Below are 24,241 nucleotides of genomic sequence, written 5' to 3' on the forward strand. Positions count from 1 at the left end.
CCAGAAGATGAGCTAGAAAGCTTAAAGTCTAACAACTTCTGTCTGAGTTATTCTACTCACTTTCCATCACCTCAAACTTTGAAATAGGTCTAGGGTTTATAACTAGTTAGATATTAAAAGTCCAAATCTCTTTACATCTAAACCTTCTTTCTCCATTTACTTGTCTCTGCCTATATAACATAGCATAAAAATGAGGTAAATGCAATGTAATTTATTTCCATTTTAATAGTGAACTTGTGCAAAGCATTTAACACTCTCCCACATTATATCCTTGTCTCTAAATTGGAGAGACATGCATTTGATGGATGGACCACTCAGTGGGTAAAGAATTAGCTGGGTGGTCGCACACAAAGTGTTGTGGTCAATGGCTCAATGGACATGTGGAGATCAGTAATGAGTGGTATTCCTCGGGGGTCAGTATTGGGACCAATGATGTTTAACATTGTCACTGAAATGTATGGTGAGATTGAGAGCACCCTCAGCAAGTTTACTGATGACATCAAGCTGTGTGGTGTGGTCAACACACTATTGGGAAGGGATGCCAGCCAGAGGGATCTTGAGAGGCTTGAAAGTTGGGCCTGTGCGTATCTCATGAAGATCAATAAGGCCAAGTGCAAGATCCTGCATCTGGGCCAGGGTAATCCTAAACACAAATATAGCCTGGGTGGAGAATAGATTGAGAACAGCCATGAGAAGAAGGACCTGGGATGTTGGTTGATGAGAAGCTCAACATGAGGCCTCAATGTATGCTTGCAGACAAGAAAGCTAACTCCATCCTGGGCTGCATAAAAAGAAGCAAGGACAGCAGGACTGTGCTCCTGGGAGACACAACCTGCAGTACTGAGGACCCCAGCACAGGATAGGCATAGACATATTGGAACGAGTCCAGAGAAGGGCCACAAGGATAGTCAAGGAGCACCTCTCCTATGAAGACAGGGTGAGTGGGTTGGGGTTGTTCAGCCTGGAGGAGAGAAGGCTTTGGGGAAACCTCACTGCAGCTTTACAGTAAAGGAGGCCTACAGGAAAGCTGGGGAGGGGCTCTTTGTCAGGGAGTGGAATGATAGGACAAGGATTTTTAAACTAAAAAAGGGTAGATGTTATTAGATATTAGGAAGAAATTCTTCACTGTAAGGGTGTTGAGGAACTGTAACAGATTCACAGAATCACGGAATCACAGAATGGGTGAGTTTGAAAGGGACCTCTGAAGATTATCTAATCCAACCCTCTGATGAGCTGGATCACTAGAGCACATTGCACAGGATGGCATCCAGGTGGATTTTGAGTATCTCCAGAGAAGGAGACTAGAAGGAGACTCCACAACCTCTCTGGGCAACCTGTGCCAGTGCTCTGTCACCCTCACAATAAAGAAATGCTCTCTCATATTCCGTTGGAACTTCCTGTTCTTCAGTTTGTGCCTGTTGCCTCTCGTCTTGTTGCTGGGCACAACTGAAAGCTCCATCCCCCCAACACCCTCCCCTGAGGTATTTATACACATTAATGAGGTCTTCCTTCAGCCTTCTCTTATCCAGGCTAAAAAGGCCTAGTTCTCTCAGCCTGTCCTCGTACAACAGGTGCTCCGGCCCTCTAATCATCTTAGTAGTCCTCCTCTGAAGTTGCTCCAGTAGTTCTGTGTCCCTCTTGTACTGGGGAGCCCAGAACTGGACACGCTACTCCAGGTGTGGTATCACCAGGAGAAGAGTGGGAAGATAACCTCCCTTGGCCTCCTGGCAACGTTCTTCTAAACGCAGACCAGGATCCCATTGTCCTTGGTCACAAGGGCCCGTTGCTGACTCATGGTCATCCGGGTGTCCTGCAGGACACCCAGGTCTCTCTCTGCAGAGCTGCTCTCCAACATGTCAGCCCCCAGCCTGTACTGGTGCTTGAGGTTACTTCTCCTTAGGTGCAGGACCCTGCACTTGCCCTTGTTGAACGTCATGACATTCCTCTTGGCCTAACCCTCTAGACTGTCATGTTCTCTCTCTAAAGGTCAAGGTTGCCCACAGATGTTGTGCATGCCCCATCCCTAGGGGTGTTTAAGGTCACGTTAGATGGAGCTTTGAGCAACCTGTTGTAGTGGTATTTGTCCCTGCCCATGGCAGGGGAGTTGGAACTAGGTGATTTTTAAGTTCCTTTCCAATTCAAACCATTCCATGATTCTAACATTTCTTCATGGTGTAAAAATGACATGCAGTGGTATGGGCATTACTCCACAATATTACTGTATATAAATTAAATTTAAGCTGATATTTATATTAATGTTATTTATACATTCATTTAACACCTGTCTTTTTTTTTTCTCACATGTCAAGTGAGAGTGAATTGTAGACACTATCAAGTGTGCAACACTTTTTCTGGAAAATGAAAATTGAAAAATTGAAAATGAAACTGATTTTGCAGCCTGATTTCAGTAAGGTGATTTCATTATTACAATTCTATTTATGAAGTTTAATTATTTTTCTCTTAAAAAGCTTGGACTACCAATTTTATACTTAGATTGTTATTCTCATTGTAACAACAGTCCAATTCTTCTCTTTTGTGTATATTCAAAGCCAAATAGGATCTTGTTTGATGTTTTGGTTTTCTTTAATAATTTTAGGACAAAATTATCATTTTAATTTTTTATGTTATTAATTAAATTCATAGATGATATGAATTTAGTTACAGTGGACTAACAAACACATGTAAATACTTAGCAAATCATTGGTTTAACAAACACTTCTTTCTAAGTGTTCTTCATTTGAGGCTTAAAGGGTCTGGACAGTTTTTGGTTGTCTTCCTTTTGAATGTATCATAAATCAATACAGAAAACTGAATGAAAGCTGTAGTTCTTTCAATGAAAGCTACTGTTCAGATGAATTGAGAAACCTTGGATTTATTTTTAGAACATTGTCTAAAGTTTGTCATGGACATATTTATTTCAAATAAAATGAATAAGAACTCAAGATAAAAACAAAAACAAAAACAAACCCTGATGCATATAAATGATATTTAGAATAGTCATAATGTAATTCTCAGTTGCTGAATTGATTTGATCTCCTTATTATGGGGAGAAATTGAACTCTGAGATTCTATCAACTGCTTCTAACTCCAATCTGATTATTGCTATAATCTTGACAGTGACTGATTCTGAGTAATTATCTCAGAAGCAGAATTAGATTAAATAACAATATTCCAGATTATAGAAGATTCCAGTCCATTTGTGTAATTAGTTGTGTCTTAGAATGCATGATGTTATCACATTTGAATAACTTAGAGTGAATTATTCACAAAGAAAATGTTTGACTATATTTTAATAGGAAAACAGTTAACAAGAAACCATAATGTTTTGAGAAACATTACACTGTAAATTAGCGACCTCATTGAAGTGAACTTTACTTTGCCAATGTTTTCAGTTTGCCATGTAGCTCCTGAAGTAATACTGGGTACTACACAAAGCCCATTGCTACACTAATCAGTTATTATGTGTTCATAATTATGATTTATGATTACTGATGGTGTCATTATCATCATAATTATAGGCTATTCATTAATTTTTCACTATTGGCATCTGAATCATTTTCAACTGTAGGCCTTTCCTTTGTGAGCAAAATTACTTGCAGATAATAGCTACAAAGAATGGACCTGTGAGTTCCCAAACAGGAAAACTTATTTGAAGTTCTTTAGTTCACTTGTTCTTATCAACTTAGTTTAGAGCAGTGATAGCCTGGACCAAAAAGGGAGGCAGTTTCATTGTTTTAATTACTTTAAAGAATACATAGCAATTATAAATGGTCCTTGTCATAGACTTTTATGATCTTAACAAATGCTAACAGGATCTTAATGGAGTATGCAGAATGAAGTATGTGTCTTATATGTTGTAATTTATGCAAATGAAAGTCCTCAGACATTTTTTTCTCCCTCCCTTTCCTCCTTCCTTTTTCTCGTGATTACCAATTGAAAGTGTGAACTCATTCTGAAGATCATTATTTCTGAGCCTTCCTTAACGTGAAAGGAGGTGCATTCTAGGCATCTCTTTTCACTAGGTAACTTGGAATTTGAGAATAAGTATTTTATTCCGAAAGGCTATGCTGTTGGGTTGAAGTGATAAAGTTTTGACAAAGACTCAACAAACAAACAAACAAAAATGTTTCCAGGTTGTCTGATCTGCCACATCCAGACAGGTCTAGAGTCAGAAAGGAAAGGAGGAAATTGATTCAGTGGTGAAAAAAGCAGAGATATCCAGTAACTCTATCATACATGGAAAACTCATGATTCTCAATATCCCTGCCTTTGGTCATGAGGAAAATTCAGTCTCTCATTTTTTCATCTTAAGCTAAAAGTAATGGTAACAAAAAATAATATGATTAAGATTAACTCTTAAAGTCAGCACATTACAGAGAAACTACAACAATGATGTCTAAGCATGATCCAAAATTTAAGATTACAAATGAAACGCCTTTCTGTAGGAATGGTACAAGATCATCATGCCTTTTGAACACAGTCCAAGGACAATACTACCTTTTGCTAATGGGTGGTGAAAACTGTTTGCTATGCTTTCTAGCACTGGTAAACACAATAATGTCAACACATAACAGATGATGAAAACAGTAATCTCTTATAAAGCATAGGTAGAAATTGGATCTTTTCTTGTCCCTCTGATTTTCTCACAGGGATTGTGTATGTGTTGGCCTTCAGTTAAAAAGCTGATCTATTATTGTTTCTTGAAAATTCTTTGGAATAAAAATACACTAATGTATTTAGGATAGACACATGAAAGCAGTAGATAAAGTTACTGAAATGGTTTCAGATTGAAATCTCTAGAATGTGAGTAGTTGTACATTTTTGTCTTCCTTTTTATTTTTATTATTCACTGGAAAAGGTTTTCTTTCTAAATATACCGACGTTTTCTTTTTCTAGAGCACTTCAAAATGAACAAGTACAGCTTTTCGTAGTAAACACTTTGACTCAGCACTAATAGTATTCTGAATGCAAATAACATTGCTGCAGGTCATGGGCTAAGCTGGTATAAGTTGTCATAGCTTTTTTGAGTGTTGAATGACAAAATTTAGTAGCTGAAATTTTGTATTTTTTAATCAATTCAATCATAATGACCTCTAAAGTTTATCACAGAATCACAGAATCACAGAAGAGTCTAGGTTGGAAGAGACCTCCAAGATCACCGAGTCCAACCTCTGACCTAACACTAACAAGTCCTCCACTAAACCATATCACTAAGCTCTACATCTAAACGTCTTTTAAAGACCTCCAGGGATGGTGACTCAACCACTTCCCTGGGCAGCCTATTCCAGTGACTAACAACCTGTTCAGTAAAGAGGTTCTTCCTAATATCCAACCTAAACCTCCCCTGGTGCAACTTTAACCCATTCCCCCTCTTCCTGTCACCAGGCACGTGGGAGAATAGACCAACCGCCACCTCGCTACAGCCTCCCTTCAGGTACCCGTAGAGTGCAATAAGGTCACCCCTGAGCCTCCTCTTCTCCAGGCTAAACAGTCCCAGCTTCCTCAGCCTCTCCTCGTAAAACTTGTTCTCCAGACCCTTCACCAGCTTCGTAGCCCTTCTCTGGACTCGCTCAAGCACCTCCATGTCCTTCTTGTAGCGAGGGGCCCAAAACTGAACGCAGTACTCGAGGTGCGGCCTCACCAGAGCCGAGTACAAGTTTATAAAGTTGTATTATTCCTTTCATTGTCACATTAGATTTGTCACTCTTTATTTTAACCAACCATAAAAGGATTGCACATTTTAATTATAAATTTATAAAGAACAATTTTCCTGGCAATAATATTGTTTAGATACAAGAGTAGAAGAAATAGAGAAATAGAAGAAATACCATATAATAGCTTAACTTTAAGGTTTTTGTGTAAAAGGGTATTTCTAGTTGAAAGTTTACACCTAATTCATTCATTTGGTTCTTAGCACTGTTTCTGACAGTGTTGGTTTTTTTGTCTGGATTGACTTAAACACTGCCTATGGCCGAACAGAATCTGCTGCAGATGATATTTTTATATAATGCTAACTTTGTTATTGAAGCCTTCAGCAGTGAAAATGCTTCAGAAACTAACAGAAGTGAAACAGTATTTGAGGACAGAGGTGAATGCTGACCCATGGATAAGTGCAGCTTCATGGGTCAGTCATGTCTGCCATTCTAAGGTATTTGAGGTATTCTACTGATGGTTATGGATTTCCAACTTAATTGGTTATGGACGTCCAGCCTAATTCAGTAGTTTATTTTATTTTAGAAAAGCACCATCTTTATCTGTAAAGGAAAGAGTGTTGGATCTGTGTCCTAGAAACCATCATCAAGTTATTGAAAAACAACTGAAGGACGATGCAGTCACTGGTAACAGCCAGCATGGGTTCAGTAGGGAAAGGTCATGTTTAACAAACTTGATTTATTTTATTTTATTTTATTTTATTTTTAATGACAAGATCACCCATCTAGTTGACCAAAGGATGCCAGCTGATGTAATCTTTCTGGATTTCAGTAAAGCTTTCAACTTACTGAAATCACAGTATCCTTCGGGAAAAAAAAAAAAAAAAAAAAAAAAGACCAGAATACAGTTAGTTAAAGCATAAGATGGGTGAGCAATTGGCTGATGGGTGAGACCCAGATGGTTCTAGTAAATGAGAGTACATTGGGATGGCAACATGTTACTTGTGGGGTTTCCCAGGGATCCATTTTAGAACCAGCCCTCTTCAATGTCTTCATAAATGATTTGGATGTACAACTTGAAGATTTTTTGAGAAAGTTTCCAAATGATACTAAATTGAGTGGAGCTGTTAACTCTGTCAAGGGTGGACAGGCCTCGCAGAGAGAGATATCTAGACAGGTTGGAGAGCTGGGCAATCACCAACAATACAAAGCTTAACAAGAACAAGTGATGGATTCTGCACCTGGGAAGGGGCAACCCTGGCTTTTCTTACAGACTGGGGGACAAGATGCTGGAACTCAGCCCCACAGAAAGGCAACTGGGGTTTCTGGTTGACAGCAAGCTGAACATGAGCCAGCAGTGTGCCTTGGCAGCCAGGAGGGCCAACCATCTTCTGGGGTGCAGATAGTGATGGGTCTGGAGGGGAAGATGTATGAACTGTGGTTGAAGTCACTTGATTTGTCCAGCCTGGAGAAGAGAAGACTGAGGGGAGACCTCATTGCTGTCTACTGCTTCCCTGCTTACTTGAAAGGGGGAGCAGAGGCTGATCTCTTCTCTCTGGTGACTAGTGATTGTACCTGTGGAAATAGTTTGAAGCTGTTACAGGGGTGGTTCAGGCTGGATATCAGGAAAGCTTCTTCAACTAGAGGGTGGTTGGGTTATGAACTTGGGCAGGAAAAACTGATGTACACCAAAATATATGAAATAGATCAACAACACATTAAGTAAACCTGCTATTATGTGACAAAAAATCTTTACCGTGATTTGATCTGAAAAGTTATCTGTTCCTATACCACAGCCTAAATTAATTCTATGTTGAAACCATACATTAATATTTTCTTTTCCAGTTTTGAAGGTCACTGACACAAAAGAACTGCTTATGTAAAAATCAGAACTATCAGTTACATATGAATTGGATTGCTCCTCTGAATCCTTTGAAAGTTACCCAGAGTGCTACACCATTGTTTGGGCGACACTCTCATGCACTAACTAAATGATTTCACACTTCTCTCATGTGCCTTTGACCTTGGAAGAGAGTCTGAATCTTTGGTGTGTAGTTCAGAAGTAGATGAACAACCCCACCATTAAGTGATGAGAGACAGAGAACATGCAAAAGACTTCACTATCCATGCATGGCAGCCTGAACAGCTGAGATGGCATGAATGCTGAAGCCCACTTACTGCTAAAACCGGTCAGCAACAAAGTACAGCAAATCCCCTGGAAGAAAGGAAGTGACAGCGAATGTCTTAAGGCTCAGATAAGCGTTTGTGTCTCGGTGATACCCAGTGGTTCTCCTGAGGTGATGCCTTTAGCTATATGACTAGATGATTTTCTTATGTATATGCATTGTCACTAGTTCAGGGTGCTTCCTGGAGTTACACAATAATGCCTGTTCATTTATTTCTCATGTGCAGGTCTCAGCTGCAACAAGTACCTTTATCTAAAGAAGAATACCATCTCATTCTCTCCAGATTTGAATGATAGACAGGCTGCATTATTCCAAGAGAGAGAGCAAGAGAGAGTTTTTTTTTTTTTTTTTTTTTTTTTTTTTTTTTTTTCCAGATTCTAAGCTCTTAAAACAAACAAACAAACATACTCTAGTATTTACGAGTAAAACAACTTAACAACCTATATAACTCTCATTCCCTTTCTTTTCCTTTCTTTACTTTTTTATTTTTTCTTGTACTCTTCCTAAAAGAAACATTTATTTATATCATTAAAGCAAATAAACAAAGCCTCTAACTGATGAGCCTCCTGAAACACTTTGAAATGGTTAGCCTCCCACCCCTTTTCAAATTTGTTGTTCCCAGATAAAAATGCAAGCCTCTTCAGGATATTTATTTTTACTGAATATCAAACTAAACACCTGTAACAACTGCCAAATTATCTGTTCCTTTATGTTGCTGAGTGCATAGCAACAGCACTGAGAAAACTCTTTCAATATTAAAAAAGTATATTTTGCTTTTTCCAAAGGACAAAAAGTCACGATTTATATGGATTACTTTTTCCTGAATCCTGTACTCATAACAACACATATTCTTTGACCATCAATGCCACCAATACTGCTACCTAAATCCTTTTGTAAGTAAGTTTCTATCCCTTAATAAAATAGTTTCCTTATCTTTGTTAGCTCATCTTCATTATAACTAAACTTAATTCACTCTTTTCTAAAGGATTTATTTTCTTCCAGTACTAAGGGAAGACCATTTAAAATATTTTCTTTAACAAGGAAAAAACAACACAAACCAAACCAAAACAAAAGAAGGTACAAAATCGAACTATTTTAATTAGTTTAACATTTTTTTCATAATGCTATTTTAGCAAATGTGAAATGTAGGCACACTGCATTTCACTCCATTTCTAAACCAGACATATATGAGAGAGCTGAACAAAAACAAAACAAACAAACAAACAAACAAAAAGCTCTCTACATTCTACGTGCATCACAATTCTTTTCTTTCTGCAGCCATTTCTGATATGCTTAGGTGATACATCCATCCTCATTAGCTATTGTTCTTCTTTATGGGCAGCCTATCTTGAACAAGCAACCATACTAGATCTTTTGCAGGATAAAAATATAACTTAACTTTGTTCCTATAGACCCTTCTATGTGGCTTCTTGTCCCTTCTTCCAATTAATGCCATCTTTTTCAAATTATTAGAGACTTCATATTTAATTTCCTGTGTGTTCATATATGCCAGAATATGTTAAATTATATTCTGTTTGGATAACACCATTAATTTACAGCACAAGTACAGATTGTAAGATATGTTCCAATCTACTGTATCTGTCTATCCAACCAAAGTATATTTATAGGAGAACCATAAAATTCAAATATTCTATAATCAAACCTAAATATTTTATTAACATTACCAGCTCACCTTGATTGATTAGACATCTTTCTATAGAGATTATCAATTGCTAGATAATGTTTTCATAATTTGTTTCTTGTGATAACATATATATATGTAAAACTTTGCAGCAGGATTTGTGAAAAAGGTTAAGAAGCTATAAACTACAATGAAGACTTGATAATCACTTATGATGAATCACTAAGACAAAACAGAATTATAGTACCTGCTTTCTGAAGAAAATCATTTTTCAGGAAAACACTCAAGCACATGCACAGCTGCAGAAAACATTTGAATTAGGTACATTCTCAGGTAGTTTGCTTTAATTAAGTTTTCATTTTAGGGTATTTAATTATTTTACAATATTTAAGGTAATATATTTGCAATCTCATCACCATTATTATAATTCGTTATACTTTAATACCTTGATATTTGAAATAGCTAAGCAGAATGTTCAGCAAGCAAGAAAACAAACCAGCATCTCTATAAGACCAATTTCATTAAAAGTGTACTGCTCTTTGGCACATATACTTGGAATTAACATTTATTTCCAAACTGAGAGAAGCTTGCAGTGCATTTCAGTTCTATTTCTGCCATCTGTAATTTGTCTAAAACTAAACTTAATTCTCCTACACCTGTTCTCTTCTTTGTATGAGAGCCTTTATTATTTCTAATATTTCCAGGAAGTATCTTTCTTCTGCTTTTTGTATTTTGGGCACTGGAGTAGAAAATGGCTTTCAGTTTTGATCTCTACTCTGTCACATCAATTTTAGAGTCAGTCTTCCATAGGTTTCTAGTGAATTTTGCATCAATCCTGGTTTCCATTTCCAATCTTTGGTAACAGACTCTGTATTTCATTTGGGGAAAACACCTACATATATAACAAACATTGTTATTGAAAATTTATCTAGAGATTTCTCTTCAGTCGCAGAATTTTGTTTTTTTAGTGAAGAAAGGAGAATGCATAGGAATAAATGGTGTTTCTGACTCTTTTCTTTTTTTTTTTTTTTTTTTTTTTTTTTTTTTCCCCCATGTATATTTACATTGCTCACATCAAATTACTGTTTCAACATACACATGAATTTTAGACATGACAAGATTTCACCTACACAGTATTTTCTGCAACTTGTTTTAATGTCTAACTAAAATTCATATCAGTAAAAATGCATGATTTATCCTATTTTTTAGGATGCTTATTTTGCATAAGTACAAGACTCAAGTGTCTGTGTATGTCCATTTTTTATTTAGCATAGTGTTTTTGCATATTTCTACTAGGATGCTGGTCCTGAAGAACGGAGTACAGAGGTACATCCAGTAAGCCATTTTAAAGTAAATTAGGATGGCACTGGGAGCTGTCTAGGCACAGTAGCAGGTAGCACCATAGAGATTAAATTTAAATTATCTTTTTTTTTTTTTTTTTTTTTTTTTTGTAAGCAGTTTTTTTCAGCAAAGTAGGCTTCACTTCCACTGAACTCTACATTTGCAACTACTCTGCTTCCACATGTTTGTGTAAGCCTATGAAAAAGTAGTTTAGATTTCTCAAGCTTGCCATGTAGAGATGCTGAAAATGCCTCTGACTAGCTCTTGATTCTTGATAGGACAAGTATGTAGTCCCATATAAGTTTTATTCTGAAAATTTGGATAAGGAAATGAACAAAAATGAGATTCCAAAATAAGCTAGTGTTAAACATCTTATAATTTCTAACTGCTTTGTAAAAATTCTCCAGTTGGTTGTCTTCAAACATCTGCAGACCAGATGATACCAGGCAGTTTGAAAGGAACAGTTTCTAGCTGTAAATAAGAAATGAAGACTTGCTCCAGTACAAATACATTCCCTTTCAATATAAAGCTCTCACAAGACAGCGTCCTGCACTAATTTCTGTGTCTTCACCAAGGCCATGGGGCAGATGTGAAGGGGGAAGGTACACAGCAGGAGCATGGGAAAGCCTTAGGCACTGTAAGCCAATGAATTTGAGCATTTCTATGTTTCTTATGCTGTTAATACAGTAGAATCCATCTCCTTGGTTACTTGAAAACTATTGATGCAGTAATATAAATGTTAGATCAACTAGTTATTTTACATCGACAACAGAACCAGTTTTGGTTCAACAAGTCAGAAGTTGTCTTTTTCTCCTTAAAAACACTTCACTAACCCTGCTCTGGAAAATGCATGGAAATCAGTGAACACTGGTTCTGACTTGCTAGTGATAAGAATGATTTGATGCATATCAACAAATAGTGCCTCCCTTGAGGAAGGAAGGAAGTCCCATTTCTAGCCATATTGAATATTTGTATTTTCATATGCAATTAAATCACAGAAACTACTGTTATGGGATGTATGATAATAAATTTGGCCAGGGTTAAGACAAGTGAAAATTCCTACTGTATTCCTACTCTTTTGTATGTAATGTTTTTTTTCCAAAGTTCCAGCCTTTAATGTTTTCCCTTAGGCTTAATAAACTCATAACAATATACACTAAATTACTCTAATTTATTTTCTTTTTAGTGCTCTTGGACTTGTATGTTTACACTCTGATCTTTGATTGTTAACGTTGTGCAAGTTTCAAATCTTTTAATAATTATTAACTCTGTTATCAAGATACTTTCTAGTTTGTTCTCTTTTGTCCTGATAAATCCAGTGTCTGATGTAGGCAAATGTTCATCGATTTCATTAGTACAGGCTGTGCTTAAGTGATTGTTTAATATCCTTTCTATTTTCTTATCCTGTCTTTCTCTGATTCTGTGCTAATCACTCTTCTCAAGGTGACTTTTCCTCCCTTGTCAATTGGCATAAGTGGACAGGATATTCTTAGTCCTTTATGCATGAAAATCTTTAAAGTATTATCCTTTATTATATCTCTGTCTATGGGAGACCTCCTTATTTCTATGTACAACTTCCTGTTCCCATGTAATTGCCTGAAACTGCCCTGTTCAAAAAATTTGTATATCACAGAATCACAGAATGGCTGAGGTTGGAAGGGACCTCTGTAGGACATCTGGTCCAACTCTTCCGCTCAAGCAAGGGAAATTTATAAATAATAATTGTGTGTTTTTCAAGGAAAGAGACGCTCTGGTTAGAAATCTTTCAGAAGCTATCCTGGAAACAGAGTATAAAATGCTTTATGGGTTCCTACACAATTCCTGGATTCTGTGTTAATGTTTGCCAACACCTTAAAATTCATCAAAAACTTCTTTTAAGTTCACATTGGATAACGCTACAGAATTAAATACAGAGTAGCCCCGCTGCATTTATTTTTATAGTGATTGATTATTTTGGCTCTGTCATTACATTTTCAGTTTTTCACATTTCAGAGATTTTTGCACCAGTTCTAAGTGTTCTTAGGCAAGAAACTTCAAAGGTCAAAGCTGACTCCAGTTTCCAATACACATCTCCTATTGTGGGGCAGCAATTGGCATATTTAACTCCATAGATAAATGGCAGAGAATAGAGATTTATGATATAACAGCACTACCAGTGAGATTTCTGTGAGGCTGTTAAAACTGTAATGATTAACACTATGGGCATTTACATCATCACTTCTATTTCAGTGTTAATTCCTCACTGAAATGAATATATTTCATATTACTCAACTTTCTTTTGGTATTCTACTTGGTAACTTTTTACACACTGGAAAGGTACTTCTCCAATCATAAAAAATGAAAATTCCCCAAAGTGAGTTTTGTATTATAATATCAGAAACATAATCCAAAACAGAGCACTGGATCAAAACCAGCACTGGAAATAGTCAACTAAGTAATAAACTCTTAAATACAAAATATAAAGTAAAGATGTTTAGGAACAAAAAGTTCCTGCCTCTCTTCTGATTTCAATGATCTGAAAATATTGTTTTGTTACTAATATCTTAAGAATGATAACTTTGTAATAGTCTAACAAGGGTAGGGTAATTATAGAACTCATATTTTACTCTGAAGTGTTTCTTAGATGAAGAGGAGGCTGCCCACAGAGGATCTGGTACTGTAAGTATAATGAACTCTACTAGATTTGAACTGAACTAAAAATGGAACTTTAGTGGTTTTTATTATTATTATTATTATTTATTTATTTATTTATTTTTATCAAGTTAGGTTTCTGGTAAATGATTTATTTTACCATTAGTGGTATGTCATCCTGATTGGATTTTTTCTATTGAGGCATTAAAAAAAAATCTATTTCTTGAGTAAGTAGTTATAAATTTGATGAAGCCAAACTGCTTTATGGAAACCTTTCTGTGAACACTGAAAGTGACAGTGAACAGTATCATACTTTTGTTTGTTTGTTTTTCCTAATATTTTCCTGCTTCTTATGGCTTCCAGGGCACAGGGCTTGAGTGCCTTAATGTGTGGCCTACCTTTGATTGCTGAGTGCCTACAGAACAGGAATACGAGACCTGCTTAGGGAAGGAGTGGGCTGTTTGAGGCAATTTGAGGCAGGGATAGTCTCTGCTTCATAGCCAACATGTCACAAAGACTCTGGGACCTATGGTTTGAGTTGATGCCTAGCACATTGTCCCAGTATTGAAAGCCTAGCAGGTCTTTCTAAGCAAGAGTACTGTGAGCTGCTGCTAGGTCTGATGAGCTGCTAGTGGAGGATTCCCAAAACACTAAGAGACCATTTTAACTCCTTCTGGGAAGACAGAAGACAGTGACCATGACCCATTACCATGTCCTAGGCTTTTTGCTTTGGGAAAAAATGAATCAGATTATTATTATTATTATTATTATTAACTATAAATAAATAAATATTCTGTTAAATTGAACAGAAAACCATGAAAATAAAAGCTTTCATTCTCAGTTAAAGATTTTGTTTGACAAGTTGTAACTTTTCCCATAATTGAAGTGTTTTATCCTGATCAACTCTATCCATAACTGTTACTATTTTGTTTTTATGACTGCCTGAAGTCATACAGTGTTATTACTGAAGTAATTATCTATCATGCTATCTTCAGTGAAATAACTCTGCCTGGGAATAACTCTGTAAAGCACTTTGGGATACCTCTGTGAACTACAGTTTGTTTCCCTACTTCATGTTGTAGGTTCCTTTCATAATTATATCAATCTAGAGGAAGAACAGCTGCGTAGTACCGCAGGTTCACTCCTCCCAGCCTTTCACTGGGTCTCACATAAGCTGAGCCCCAGGAATGCACCTGCTCTACCTTCTTGATATATTGCTGAATTAATACAGCTTTTCATTTCTTCTACCATGCGGGTCACTGATAAAACCAGAAGAAGAATTCAGTGATGTGTAAGGAACACATACTGATGACAAGGAAGAAGATCTTATATTCATCTAGATAATCATCTAGATAATCACCCAGAGTGATTGACACTACTTACTTTCCTGATAGGTCCCCAACCACTCCAAGGAGTGATTCTGGCCCTGTGTAGGTAAAATGTAACCACATAATATCTTGCAGAATATCTGTAAAATGAGGACTGAGAGTAAAAAGATGTATCCATCTAAAAGTGCAATGAAAGAAGACAAGATATAGCAAATGTGAAGAGGATTTTTCCATGACTTGGAAGTTAATATTTCTCCTATTACAAGGAAAAAAAAAAAAAAAAAAAAAAAAGGCCACTTTCTGTAGTTTGCTTCATTTATTTTATTTGATTAGATGAGGATTTATTGCTTTTTGTTCAGGGTATTTATTAAATTCACATGACTCCTGCCTAAAAAGCAGACCTTAAGCTGACTCTAAGCTAGGTCTGGATGTTTGAGACCTAGTAAGTAGAATGTGTTTGGCAGCTCTGGCATAGTGAATTAACAGAATCTGTGCAGTCTAGACTCACTGTGTATGCAGTGCAGACTCTCTTGACTGTTCAGAGGAAATACCACACGCTTAAATTTAAGTCTCTGCTCATATGTGGTCTTCTATTTTGTTTACTTCCTAAGGCTAGATGGGAAGGTCAGCATATCTAAGGCTGTTAAAACGATCCAAATACTACCCATGTATATTTTTATAAACAGTATTACTTAAGACTAGCACATGACCAACAGATTGCATAAGAGCTGTCCATGAAAGAGTTAAAAAGATAAAGCAGTAGTTTTCAGAAGTTGTTAGATACTGGAATTTTACCTTCAGGATACTTAAAATAAATGAGAAGTGTTCTGTCTTACTTTGTTTTCTGGTAGTGAAATGTTTGATTCTTGATATTGTGTCTTGGGTGGATAGTGAAGCCATTTCCCAAGCAGGAATTACTTCCAGTTTAATGTTGTCATTTCAATTAAACCTAAGTTGAATTGAGTTGTCAGTAAAATTGGCTGTTATTTTTTTTTTTTTTTTTTAATTCACCTCTGGACTGTTAAATGTTATTGCTTCAAACACAATACACTCTGGCTACTGTTGGGTGCTTATAGCTAGGATACGCAAACAGAATGGACCAAGGTCATCCTGGTGTAATTTAGAGGATTTCAGCACTGTAGCACCAGGAGTGAATTTGGCTCAATGTTTTGGCATTAGCAGTAAAGGTCATTCCTGCAGTTTGCCCTCACTATAGAAAAGGTGATCAAAAAGTTTTCAATTTTATTTCTCTTTTGATAGTCACATTAAATCTTATTACACTGTTGGTACTTACCTCACTGAAGCGTCTGTGGGTTTTCTTTATAGGCAAAGCTTTCATCCCTGGACATCCATAAATAACTCTATTCACCACGCTTTCTACCACACCATTTGAGCTTTGTTTCAGAGCCGAGACAAGTTAGTTTGCATGTTCTGCAGATGGATTTCTCCTTCATTTTGTCCACTTCAGAGAGGTTGCCTATTAAGAAGAACTTTCTACCCCTGGACCCTCCATTCTAATCAGCTCCATCTGCATGTTTTCCCCTGCACTATGCCTCAAAACTCTTAAAAACAGAGGCTGCTGCTGAGAATTCTCTTTTAAAATTTGTTTCTGAAATAGATGCCATAATAAAAAAGAAAAAAAAAAGTGCTAATTGCATATTTTTTCAATAAAAGGGTTAGTATTTATGTACTCGGGGAAGTTATGACTCAGTTTTATGTTATTCAGGACTTCATTTGTGTAAGTTACTTTCTGATTAGTTATTGATTATAATCAGAACACTTGAAGCTAAATGTGCAATATAGCTAATAAGCAGGACTTCTGCAGATGAAGAGGATCCTTAAATATAATTTTGATGTACTTTACACTTTCTATTTATTGAACTTTGTCACAAATGGCAAATTGCAGCAGGTTATTGAAGCTATAGCAATAGCAGAAGATTTGCAGTATTTCTGTAAGCAAGGAAATAAGGGAGTAAAAAAAAAAAAAAAAAAAAAAAAAGGTCTTGTTCTTCACTTCTCCAGTCCCTGAAGTCAAAACAATAAAACACATTTCAAAATACACATTGGTATCTAACCCCATCTGATGCATACTGGTTAAATCTAATGCACTGCCTTTAAGACTCTCGTAGTGGTTAACTGCCTCATCTCTCACAGCTGGCATGGGTTGTTGATTTAGACAGGAAGAAATCTTATGGAGGTGTGCTGACAGTTTTACCACTTAGGAATGTCCCTGGACAAAGCAAATTTCCCCACTTTTTGCTGATATTATTCCTTCCCCATCAAGACAGTTGGGCTTGAAATAGGAGCCTAATGAAAGATGAGAATACTAGATCAGGTATTTATCCAGTGTATGTGTTTTCTTTAGTGCTGAGAGATAAGTGACTTGGGAGATCTGCTCTGGATATTTCAACAAGCTTCTGCTCAGTGGTCAAAGGCACAAAAATTGAAGAGGCATAATGATGCAAGACACAAAAGACTGATGTTGCCTAGCCCCATTACCTGTGGGAAAATAGAGAGGTGTAGTGGAACTGCTCAGAAGAAAATCTGAGTTCCTTTGAGCCACCATCTGGCTGCTTTTTAGGTGTCTTTTCCTGCTTAGTACATATTTCCTAGCAGCAGTTGTGGAGGTCAGAAATATGTACTGAATCTGTTAAGGGGCTCCCCTGAAGTTAGCGTGAGTCTTTTTTAATGGGTTTTGGTTTAAGACATTCTATATCAGAGAGGTAGAGGTCTTTCTACCATGAATTTTGGTCAGAAAAATTATGCTAAACTATGAGAAATAAATAAATATTTATAATGTAATCTTTCTCATGAGATAACATGGCATTGATATTCATTGTAAATAGGAACCTTACTGATAAAATGAGATAAAATTTTGACAAAAGAAAATTTGTTGTCTAAAGAAGCCATTAAAAATCAAATCCATTTTTTTTTTTTTTAATTATTATTTTTTAAATAGCAGCTCCTAAGTTCTTTAGTTTCAAACAAATTTTATCAGCATCTTCTTTCTGGAAGGATGTAATCTTTTTGCTGCTTTTAATTTGCATTTTCAATCAACTGGATCATGAAAAGAGAAACAGTCAAAACTGTAACATTATATCTAACACAAATAATGAATCCATAAATGAATGTGAATTTATTTTTTGAAGTAGAATAAAATTTTCCTTGAAAATATGATATACTCTTGGATGAACTTTGTCCAAATTTTACAGCTTGTAATAATACAAACAAACAAACAAACAAAAAACAAAAATAACCACAAATAAATAATACCTGCAAAAATCCTAAACCAGTTAACCATAGTAAATATAATTTAAATTTTAAAATAAAATGTGTGTATTTGCCTTCTTAATAAACAAAAGGTCTAATACCATAACAAAAACATTTTCAGCTCTAATGAAAACTCCACCACAATTCACATGCTGGAAGATATTCAGATGACACTTTTAACTGGTTGATTCATGTCTCTTATTTGACTTGAAATTCATCATGTCTTCCCTGCATCTTAGTTATGAAATTGTTTGATGACAATTCCAAACCCCTGACTACTAGATATAGTAACTACAGGAAAAGCTTTTACATTTAACTCTTGAACATACAAGAAGAGAAGAAATATATAGGGTAGATGAAGAAATTATTTTATATACTGAAAAATTCCTGAACATCAGAAGTCAACTATATAGGCTTTAGCCATCATGTCACACAGAGAGGGGGCTGTGATGTAACATAACAGGGTAAAGCAATGTAAAAAATTGTAAAAAAATGTGTGGCAAATTAGTTTCATATGTCACAGTGCTAAACTATGTAAGAAGTAGAGTCTCCCTGGGCTGTGGATCTGGCTTTTTTTTTTTATTATTATTATTATTATTTTTTTTATTTTCCTCTGTAGTAATCACAAGACACTCACAAGTCACCCCTGATGCCAAGTCCCAGACTAGCTGATCATTCCACATTCTCATTCTGGAAAGTGCCAACCTCAGACTGCCCAAACAATTAAAATAAATTAGAGCTATGGGATTTTTAACTGTTATATGTGGACTCTTCTATTTTGTATGAGGAGGAGAAATAGTGAATGTAAAGAAAAATGTTTTCTAAATGCTTCAGTTTAATTTTAATCTGTAGTTTATATAAGCCTCTTTATTGGACTTGAAAAGGTTCTTAAAGCTGAGTTAGAGCTTTATAGTTTCTTTTCACATTCTTAATGCTTGATATCCTGCTTCTTCATGTCATACTTTTTATTCTAGCAGAAGTAAACCTAGAGAATACTCATAAGTACATAGTAACTGATAGCATGTATGAAGTGAAATATATATCCATTATATCCATGGATTCACTGGTTAGGATTCTTATTTATATCTTCTGTAATAAAAAGAAAAACTTTTCTGTGAATTGTTAAATGCTCTTGAGTTGATTCCACTTACACATTCACAGTTCAATGAACTCTGGGCTGGTGCTTAGTGTCAGGATGAATGATTTGTAGGTTGATTATCTTTATCTATATCTCTGCCAGAACATGTTATTTCTTCTGTACTTTCTTTGTAATTGAAGTATTTTCAATACAGATACAAGTGCAGAGAAAATATGACTGCGTGGTTACATGGCACCTGGAACTGACATCATCCTGTCAAATTCTTCTTAGCCCATTGGTACAGGAATGTGGTTAGTATTCTCTCACTCTACATATATATGCCATGTACACCATAGTGGATTGAGGGATGCTTGTATATTCTTAAAATTTCGAAAGACTTCAGAGCTATAAGATCCCAGTCTTAGATTTTTTTTTTTTTTTCAATATATTCATCTTTTAAAATGAATGTATTTAAACTCAGTTTGAAAGAGATTGAAATAGAGAAAATTCTGAACAGCTGGAGCTAAAAAAATGCATGTACCGGTATGTGAGGTGAAACAAAAAGCTGCCTAACACTCTTCCTAAAAGATATTAGTTAACTAACCTGTTCTAACAGTCCTATATTGAAATAATTTTTGATATATATATATATATATGTGCTGAAGATTTACCAGATGACATAGCTGTTGATTTGTGCTTAAACTGCCTTTCATGGTTTGTATAATAGTGTCTTAGCTTAAGAATGGCGGTAGGTATAATAGTGTCTTATCTTAAGAAAAATATCAGGGGCTTTTTTGGGCCCAGCTGTGAAAGACTTATGACAATGTGTTTGCCAAGTTCTGTGACTCTACCTACTCTGAAATATAACTTCTTAGTGCTATACCCAAATGCTCTAATTACAGTTGCTTAATGCTATGAGAAAAAATCTTATCTGCAGAATCATGTACAATGCTAAATAAAATCTCAACTTTGAACAACTCTTAATGGAGAAAAAAATGACAAGTCTTTGAAATCATTTTTGAATGGTCCCTTTGTCCTGGAATTCAGATGACTTTGTGACAAGTCACACAATTTAGGAAAAACAAAACAAAACAAAGCAACAGTAATAATCAGCTAAAAGAATAAAATTATCATGGGGTGAATGCACCTTATCTTACCATGCAAATATTCAAATGCAGGAGATTAGAGAATGTAAAAGCAGAAGTAGTGGCTGTCAAAAATAAATAAATAAATAAATAAATAATCAATAACAAGGTAAAGCAAAAAGATTACGAAAAACAACTTCCTTAAATCTTCTTCAAACACAGAAAAAGTCCTGGCAGCCTGCCAGGGAATTGGTAGAACTTATGTACAGATCAAGATCTAAAATGAGTTCTCAAGGAGGATGGGGACACCACAGACTCAGTGTTCATTGTGAAGTAGTTTAAGACAATCTAGACCTTATTCTCCAAGGGGGATAGGACAAATGAACTATCTGAGTTTGTGGTGTCAGCATTTCAAGCTTTAGAAAGAATTGATGTGAGGAATATTAGAAAGTCCATGAATAGATATTTTAGCCCCAAAATTGTAATCGCAGTATCAGTGTCCAAATATGAGTAGTGGTTTGTAATTTACCTACTGAATCAGCCCTTGTGCTAGGAAGAAAGCAAGGTTGTAAACACAGTAGTATATTAAAAGGTGTCAAGGGAAAATTTAGAGAATTGCAGGCTAGCGAGTCTGAACTTTCTAATTGGCAAATTGTTTGAAACTATAGTAAATATTAGGTTCAGTATATATATACACTGATATATATACAGCTCATATAGCAATAAAGAAACAGATGGCTTTTCCGGAGGGAAAACACATTTTATTAATCTACTAGAATTATTTGAAAAATCAAAGACATGTGATAAAATATTATTTGTTTTTAGGCATATATAGAAATCTTTCAAGAAAGTTTTTGAGCAAAGAATCTTAACCAGGTATAGGATGAAAAGAGTCCTATATTTTACTTTAAACACAATATAGGAAATGGGACTTTTATTTGCTTTGGAGAAAGGAGGATAATAGAGGAATCCCAAACTGAAATATTCTGCTTTACAGTCGTATTTAACATATTCGTGAATGATCTGAAAAAAAGAAAAGAAAAATTGGCTGATAATACAGTTACTCCAGGTGTACAAAACTAACATGTAAAAGACAAAAATCTCATTAATATATGCTCACCATTATGGGAAACACATATGTTCTTTAATAAGTGCAGACTATCACCCTGAGGATACAGAGCCCTGAATGTGCATGAATGATGGTGGACTTTATCTTCTTTATTGCTAGTCAGGAAAAAAAAATAAAAATAATAATAAAAAAATCTTAGAATCTGTTGGGATTGTTTCTCCAAACAATTATACATTAGAATTCATAAAGAAAATTATAGAGAATGTGATAGAAATCCTTACACTAAGCAATGTAGTGATGAACCACTATCTTGAATGTTGTGCAGCAGTTCAGTAAATCCCCTGTCAAAAACAATATGATTGTATTTGATAAGTTATAGAGAAGTGCAACAAGAATAATTGGAGATACTGAATGACTTCTCTATAAGGAGTGATGAAATAGGAACATGACCTGAAAAAGAGACATGGCAGGGAGGGGTATTTGATAGAATACTTGCCATAAAGTACTTTATGAAGTGTTTAATACTTTACCAAAGAGTGTTTGGATGCCTAAAGAATAAAAGTATTAATGGAAATGAGGACCAAACATGGACTATTACATGTAGTGATTAAGGTGTTTTTAATCCTGAAATCTGGAAAGTGGGTGGGTATATCAAATGAATTATCATACTGATATATGTTTTACCCTTTTCTTACACTATTTCTCTACAGAAAATGTTACTAGTCCCTTTTAAAGTATGATTATGAGTTAAAAAGATAACTATTTTGATTTATGATAACTTTTTTTTTTAGTATAAAAAAAATATAAATATTTTTATGGTTATTAAAATGGTTAGCCATTTTTATGAATGTGTCACAAAATTAATTGTCTTCCTGAGATGTAGATATACATGCATAAATATACAATGGCAGAAAGTAGTTGTTTTTTTTGCTTGTATGGTATGATACCTTGCATATTTCAGATTTTCAGGAATTCACCATGTATTCGTGTGATGCTCACACATAGAACAATAGATCACAGCTGATATGCATAAGTCACAGGCATAATGCAGTCGCAGTTCCTCAACCATCTTTGATGCAGATTAAGATGCAAGTCATTCAAACTGATAGCTCAGTCTATATTGAATTTTATTCCTAGAAATGATGGTTTGTAAAAAGGTTCATCCCCCTGCTCAGGTGTCAGATTTTTTTTTTTTAGCCTTTTTATCCTGTAAAGACTGAGATCATGAAACTTCTTGCACTGTTTACCTAGGTACTAACAAAATGATAATGAAAACATGCTAAAATGCCTCTTGGTGTCAGTGAATAACAGTGTTCATAAACAGTTTTACTCTGTGGGATAATTAGACTGTGTAAAATGCTGAGCAAATATGGGCAAAGTTTCTGTAAAACACATAGCTCACTGTGACTTTAACACAGTGTGGCAAAATCTGCTTTCCAGCAATCTTCAGCTTGCCTCAATGTGACAATTTATTCATAGGGTTAATGAAGTTATGTGATATAGTCATATAAAGTATAGCCACTGATTTCAATGATGACACCAGTGAAGGCATTTTTTATTTTTTTTTCATACTGAAAATGTAGGATGACTATTAAATCGTAAAGACACAGCACATATTGTTAAAAAAAAAAAAAAAAAAAAAAAAAAAGCCTTTTACAGTATTCTTGTTTATGGATGATATTTATTGTCTTTGTATTATGGTGTGCTTCTAAGTCAATTGAAATGCAAGTGCTAATGAAACCTCTACCATAACACATTCATTCTTTCTACACCAAATGAGTCTACTACAAGATGTAAATGACTTACATATATCTGCTGCTCAGGTTTTATTGTTTTAGGTTAATTTATTCACTGTAATATTCTTAATGAAAGTAATGACTCTTCCAGTAGTTTGTATTTTCATATACTGCAATTTTATTAAATCATGCTGTGAAAGTTCACACTGTCTGCTCTAAACATTCCTGAAGTTTCATGTTACATTTAATATATAAATGCAATCTTCTAGCAGATTATCAGCATAGTATATTTTGTTCTTCCTAATTTGTTCACACCATCTAATATACAGAAATGCTTGTACATGCAGGGCTGTAACATTCTTTTATTAGCACAGACCATTGCAAACAGATCAAAATCTACAAATCAGAACTAGCTCAGAATATTTTAAATATACCACATTGTTATGGAATTGTAATGTAAATTCATTTTTCCAAATATATATATATATAGAGAGAAATATAGATATATATATATGTAGCTGTTTGGCAGCTAGATTGTTGACTTTTATTTTAAGTGTAAAAAATGAATATTTTCAGGAATAATTGAGAACTAAAATATCTGGTGATTTCCTTTTACCTACCTCACACAATTTTAAAATTCTAATTACCAACCATATGTAATCCAAGGTATTAGATAACACAGTTTTATATGATCAAAATCTCCTAAAACTCTTGTGGTACATAAACATTTTGTATTTATTTTTATTGTCATTAAACTTGTTGGTCTGTCAATATTGGCAGCTTAAAACATTACAGTGGTTAGGAAACATCATACTTCACCTAAGATGGGAGTATTACTAGGCCCAGTTTACAGAATAAGAGCCTGAAGAGCAAAGAGGTTAAGTTAGCTGCCCAAGGTCACAGCAAGCAATAACAAAAAGAGCCTCTGGTAACAATAAACTCTTTTCTGGCCACTGGACTCCATTTAAGCCTGGCACAGTCTAATTTAACAGAAAATGACGGATGTTGATATATGATCCTACTGCAGCTCTAGGAGAATATTACCAATCAGAACATCTATCATGTGACTTGTCACGCATCATATTTATATATGGGTGAGAGAGAGAAAGAGAGAGAGGAAGGAAAAGAAGGAAAGAAGGAAAGAAGCAAAAAGAAGGAAAGAAGGAAGGAAGGAAGGAAGGAGGGAAGGAAGGAAGGAAGGAAGGAGGGAAGGAAGGAAGGAAG

Source organism: Oxyura jamaicensis, chromosome 2, assembly GCF_011077185.1.
Source record: "Oxyura jamaicensis isolate SHBP4307 breed ruddy duck chromosome 2, BPBGC_Ojam_1.0, whole genome shotgun sequence".
Classification (NCBI taxonomy): domain Eukaryota; kingdom Metazoa; phylum Chordata; class Aves; order Anseriformes; family Anatidae; genus Oxyura; species Oxyura jamaicensis.